Source organism: Heloderma suspectum, chromosome 2 (assembly GCF_057233095.1).
Source record: "Heloderma suspectum isolate Gila_16-S chromosome 2, 16-S_ref, whole genome shotgun sequence".
Taxonomy (NCBI): domain Eukaryota; kingdom Metazoa; phylum Chordata; class Lepidosauria; order Squamata; family Helodermatidae; genus Heloderma; species Heloderma suspectum.
Genome location: NC_139459.1, coordinates 400,900,923 through 400,906,922, shown reverse-complemented (window position 1 = coordinate 400,906,922; position 6,000 = coordinate 400,900,923).

The window sequence follows — 6,000 nt, the reverse complement described above, 5'->3', positions numbered from 1 at the left end:
TTGGGCATAATTAGAAAAGGGATTGGAAATAAAACTGTCAAGACCATAATCCCCTTATACTAATCTTTGGTGTGACCACACTTGGAATACTGTGGATAGTTCTGGTCACCACACCTCAAAGAGAACATTGTAGAGTTGCATAAAAATGCAGAAAGGGGCAACCAAAATGATCAAGGAGCTGGAGTATCTCCCCTATGAGGGAAGGTTACAACTTTTAGAGAAAAGGCAGATCAGGGGAGACATGATAGTGTTTTAGAAAACTATGCTTGTGTGGAGAAAGTGTATAGGGAGACATTTTTCTCCCTCTCTCATCATATGAGAACAAAGGGGCATCCCATGAAGCTGAATGGTGGGAGATTCAGGACAGATCAACGGAAGGGTTTCTTCACACAGCCCAGAGTTGAACTGTGGAATTTGCTACCACAAGGTGTTGTGATGACCACCTGTTAAGTTATTGGTGACTGACCAAGAAAGAGATCTTAGAGTTGAGCTGGACAGTGTGCAACTGCTGTGAAAGTGCAAGTATTATGTTGTGCATCACTGGAAAAAGAGACTATATGAAATGATATTTATAATAATTTCAGATAGATTAATTCAATATAAATCTTGTATATATTTAGAGGTTGCATTCAATAGGCCAAGTGGTCTATAATTTCCAAGTCCAGTTTCTTTTCCTTTCTTATATATGGAATGACTTCACTAGAGTCTCACCCATTAGGACAAATATCTGCGATATTCATACATGCAAATAATTTTGCAGGGAAATAATTTGCCATGTAGCACTGTTCCTACACTTCAACAGGACAGGTGAAGAGGCAGAAAAGGCAAGGAGGAGGAGGAAGGTCATAGGAAGAGGAAGGGGAACATGGGCAAAGGGCTTGGGCGATCAGGAGGGGACCATCTCCTGGATTTCACTGTGTTACTTACCACAGGCTGCAGGTCAAGTGAAGTCATAGGGGTCCACATCCTACTGTTGGCATCTCTATCACACACACACACACTCACACACACACACACACACACACACACAGTACGTCATATACAAATCCATTCAGCAGCTAAAAAACACCCACCCTCCCATTTTTAATAGTTGAAAATAATTCTGGCCCCTGTTCCTAGTCTCCACCAAAGGTCTCCGCCTCGCTGTACGGCCTCCCCTCCCAGGCTTAACCTTTGCTGATTGTTCTGCTCTGCCCGCCTCGCTGTGCTGGATTCGTTTCCTCTACAACAGCCTGCCCTCCTCTGGCAACACAGGGATGTGTATAAAACAAAGGACACAGTCAGCTTCATTCACCCTCTTAGCCAGAGGCCTCCAGCATCGGTTCCCGGGCTTACAACAACAATGGATGTCTCTTCTGAACATCAAAGTTATGGCACAAAGACCTCATTGTCCTCCAATGTGTTGCTACAGTTTTCAGAAGGAATCTGGCTAACTGCAGCACATGATATGGCAGGCTGTGCGTTGGTGGGGCTTTACCTTGAAGGAGCCCTGAAGCCTTTCCCCCAAGGCAATGTAGGATGAACTCTTTGCCTGGGGCAGGCACGAGAGAATGGGGAAAGTCCCTGGAAATACAGGGATAATTGGACCTCATGAAATCAGTAGGAATTGAAATAGCAAAAAACTCTGTGACTACATTACTTGCCTTGGTAGAAGGTTGCTAGTGGGAGGCGTGTTGAAAGTGTTGTCAACTGAAAAAGATGGATATGCTGCAGAAATGAACCCATTAATGAGGATGTCTCCTGGCCTGTAATAACTCCATGGCTCGATTTTGTCCCTTTCCAGAGTCAAGGGGCATTTGGCTGTAAGCATCCCACAGGTTCCCTGGGGGAGCACCAGCAACAGCAAGAGCAGAATCATTCTCAGTATGCCTAGTGCAGCCTTTGCCTCGAACCTCTCATCTAATTGGAAGAATGCTTGGAAGAAGCCAGAGCCCCCTTGCCGGACCGAGGCTTCTGTGGCTTTCAAAGTTGAGATGCAGCCCAGCCAGCCAAGGCTTCAAATCTGAAGGGGATGATAGGAAGAAAAACCCACACCCACACAGTCTTCCTGCCTCAAACTTCCTCCCCACCTCTCATTGGCCAGGAGGCATTTTTGTGCCAGTCCTAGATGCAAGATGTCATCTTGTGCTGTTCTCGAATCTGATGTTTATGTCAGGGGACTCAAACGTGAGCTCTGGAAATAAATCCCTTGAGCTTTAATCAGAAGAAGAAAATACATCACCATGGTTTTGATAATTGCAAGGAGAAGGAGCACCTGCTCTGCAACTTTCCAAACTCTCTGTTCATGCACAGCTGGTGACAGCCTGTGTGTACAAATTCCCAGGCGTGGCTCCCTCCTCTGGCTGAGAGTACTGAGGGGACAGTCGGCTTTGGCCAGCCTTCTGTGAAATATCACATCCACAAGAGACAGGAGCAAGACCTCATGTGAGGATATATGGTGTTACGAGTGTGAGGTGTCTGGACAGGAGTGAGCTAAGGAGGCCAGAGTGAACGGAAGCATCTCTGAATACACCTGGGAATCCTTCCCCAACCTTGTGCTCTCCAGATGTGCTGGACCACATTCCCCATCCATAATGCTGCACTGGGGAGTTGCAGCCCCACACATCTGGAATCTCCACTTTGGGGACACCTGAGATAGGGATTCTCTTGGTGTAGTGCCCAACCCACTGCCCAACCATCTGCCTGTTGGAGCTTGCCAAAGGTTGTCTCGGTCAGAGGCTGTGTTAGTTTTCCCTGAACCAACTTGAACATTCATGCTGAAACTCCCTCACCTGGTACGGCTCAAATTTCCATAATTCCAGGACATCCATGGGCCTCTCTCACTTCATATCTGGCCCTACACATATGGCAGGATATACACTTGAGTGTGTCTTTCCTAGTCAGGATGAAAGAGATCTGTGGGTTCTTGGAGTGTTCCAAAGAATTCTGTTGTCATGGATTCATCATAACCTAAAAGGTTTTAGAGTGCGTGGGTCAGATTACTCCTGCAGGGGTGGGGAACCCATTAAACCCTTCAAGTGTCCAGGTGGCATGTCTGAAGATGCACATTCAGGAATAAATCCATGGAAAAGGGGGCACTTGCTAACCAAGGACAAGGCTGAATTTGGTTCCCAATTCCCAGTTCCAGATTCTCTGTTGCCCTGTTCTGTCATTACAGCCAAGGAGGGTAAAGGAACACATGAAAGTGGTACTGGGCAGTGTGCAGGGACAATGGCATAGTAGGAGAACAGGAGACAGTCTGCTGATGGCTAGTGCCAAATCTTGCTTGACTGAGGAGAACTGGGTCTCAAAGGGGTTGGGGTTCAGTCTTCACTTCAGTGCAGGAAATGGGGATGCCTCACAGTCTCTCTCTCCGCACTCATTTCCTTGTCGCGGTCGACAAGGAGGCATGTCTGAACAGAAGTCCAAAGTACTGGGTAGGGGGTGAGAGAGAGAGAGAGAGAGAGAGAGAGATTTCTGATTATTTAATTTCACAGGTTTCTTTAATGGACAAATTGGCTTACAGATATTATTCTGTTGGTAACAAAGTCACTTGCAGCCAGGATCATATGCCATGTCAACATCTAGTATCAAATGAATGTGAGGGCTATGAGTTCAAAGACATTTTCAGATTAACACATGCGCCTTGAGAAGTTATGCTCTGTTTGATAATAATATACCCCGAGAGAAGTCTTATGCTTATAGGACTTGTTCCTGAGTTGACACAGATATGTTTGCAATGTAAATGAAAAGAAAGTCCACTATTGTCAATGGTGATTTCAAAAAAAAAAATCATTGGTGTAGGGATTGTTGTTGTTGTTCAGTCATTAAGTCGTGTCCGACTCTTCGTGACCCCATGGACCATAGCACGCCAGGCCTTCCTGTCCTGCGCTCTCTCCCGGAGTGTGCTCAATAGGGATGTACGAAAGTCACTTACCTTTTCGAAGGGTGACATTCGCGGTGGGGGGGAGGTGCTCCTTCCCTCCCCCCGAAATTCTGGCCGGGGGGGAGGCGCTCCGTCCCTCCCCCCCGAATCCTCCCTGGCCAGCTCTGCTCCATGGTGCCTCTGCAGAGCTGCCGGCCAGGACCATCTGCAGCTGGAGTTCCAGCCGCTGACGGGCTGCTGCGGACGCAAATGGCAGCCACTGTAGCAGCCACCATTTGCGTCCTGTGAGGCTGCCGTGATAGGTTGTGTAAATATTTACATAGCCTATCATAGCAAAGCGCAGGGACGCAAATGGCAGCCGCTATGCCATTTGTGCTGCTGCTCTTTCCGTGATAGGCTACATAAGTATTTACATAGCCTATCACGGTAAAGGCAGCCACACAAATGGGGTAGTGGCCGCCATTTGCGTCCCTGCTCTTTGCCATGAAACGCTATGTAAATACTTACATAGCCTGTCACGGCAGCCTCGCTGGATGCAAATGGCGGCCGCGGCAGCCGGTCAAAGACCAGCCACCACCGGAGCCCCAAGCAAGTTTCATTCTGGGGCTATTCCACGAGGTGGTGGGGGGTGGGAGGCCGTTCCGCCATGAGTTTCGTGGGGCCAAATGCCAGTGCATTCGGCATCACTGAAATCTGTGGTGGAGTTCTCTGCCATCCCTATCAAAAACAGCTCTGTCAACTGGGCTCAGAAACACACTGGTAAGCAGTTCAGCTGGTGCATCATAGGCATTATGTGATCTGACTGTCTCACCCCACAACAGTCGGGGGACGACATTCTGTACCGAGTGTAGATTCTCCACTGTTTCCAAAGGCAGCCCCATGTACAATGCACTACACAGTTGCCCTGCCTGGACGTCAGTAGTGAGTGCATAACTGAGGCAACATCCACCCTCTCCAGATAGGGCTGCAGCTGGTAAAATGCACTCCTGGACACTGCAGCCAGCTGAGCGTCTTCAGTTAGCACAGCATCTAGGAGGACTCCCAGACTTTGCAAAAGACTCTGGTCTTTTCGGAGGAGTGCAACCCTATCTAAGACCACTTTAAACCTCCATCCAGGGTAGTCTCCGGCAAGTGTCATAGCAATAAGTGCACATGCCAGAGGGACACAGTTTATAGGTGTTGCTAGAAGCCTCTGAGCCAAAATGGGACAGCTGGAGTCCTTGGTTTTAAAGGAGAACCTGGATATAGTGGGAATTTCAGAAACCTGTTGGAATGGAGAAAACCAACACCACATCCGAGACAACCTCCAGCAGCTCTGCTATGTAGATGGTGGGGCAGCAGGCTGGGAGGAACATGGACAAAACCTCAATTTCAGCCTCTCCAAACCTGGTGCTCTCCAGAAGTGTTGGACCACAGTTCCTATTGACACAGTGTGCTTTTCTTTTTCCCATTTTTCATGTTGTCTTCCCTACATTTCCTTATTTCAACATATAAGGTAATATTCCTTATTACCCTTACATAGTTAAGTTTATCTCACCACTTTTATTAATCTCTCTCTCTCTCTCTCTCTCTCTCTCTCTCTCTCTCTCTCATTTCCTAAATCCATGCTTATTTGATATTTGTCAATAAAGGTTGCTTCCTTCTATATCTTCTCTCTTGCTCCTCTTCTTGCCACTGTTCCTCTTTTCATGGAGGGAACTCAAGAGGAACACAACGGGGTAATTGGATCGCTCATTATCTGCAATCTATTTAAAAATGGAACAAAGGGTATTTAGAACAGGAGATGCCCTGGAGGTTCATGGCATCTTGTAAAGAGCCCGCAAACTTCCATGACAGAGCCATTTCAATCACAGGATAAAAGCTCTGTGTGAAGAAAGCCTTGATCTCATGCTGAAATGTAACAAGTGCAGTTTGAAGCTAAACAGATGTATGCAAAGCTTGACCCTGAATGCAACGTGAATTGTAAATATTCTGAGTGAATCCTTTTAGCCAAAACATTTAAGTGTCAACGGAAACATTCTATCCTGGTCCAGGGAAGGAGGGGTGGGGGAAGAGTGTGAATGGCGAGTGGATGGTTTTATCGAGGAAGGCCTAATGGGAGTGCTTTGGTATGTGCTGAAGATTGCCAAAGTATC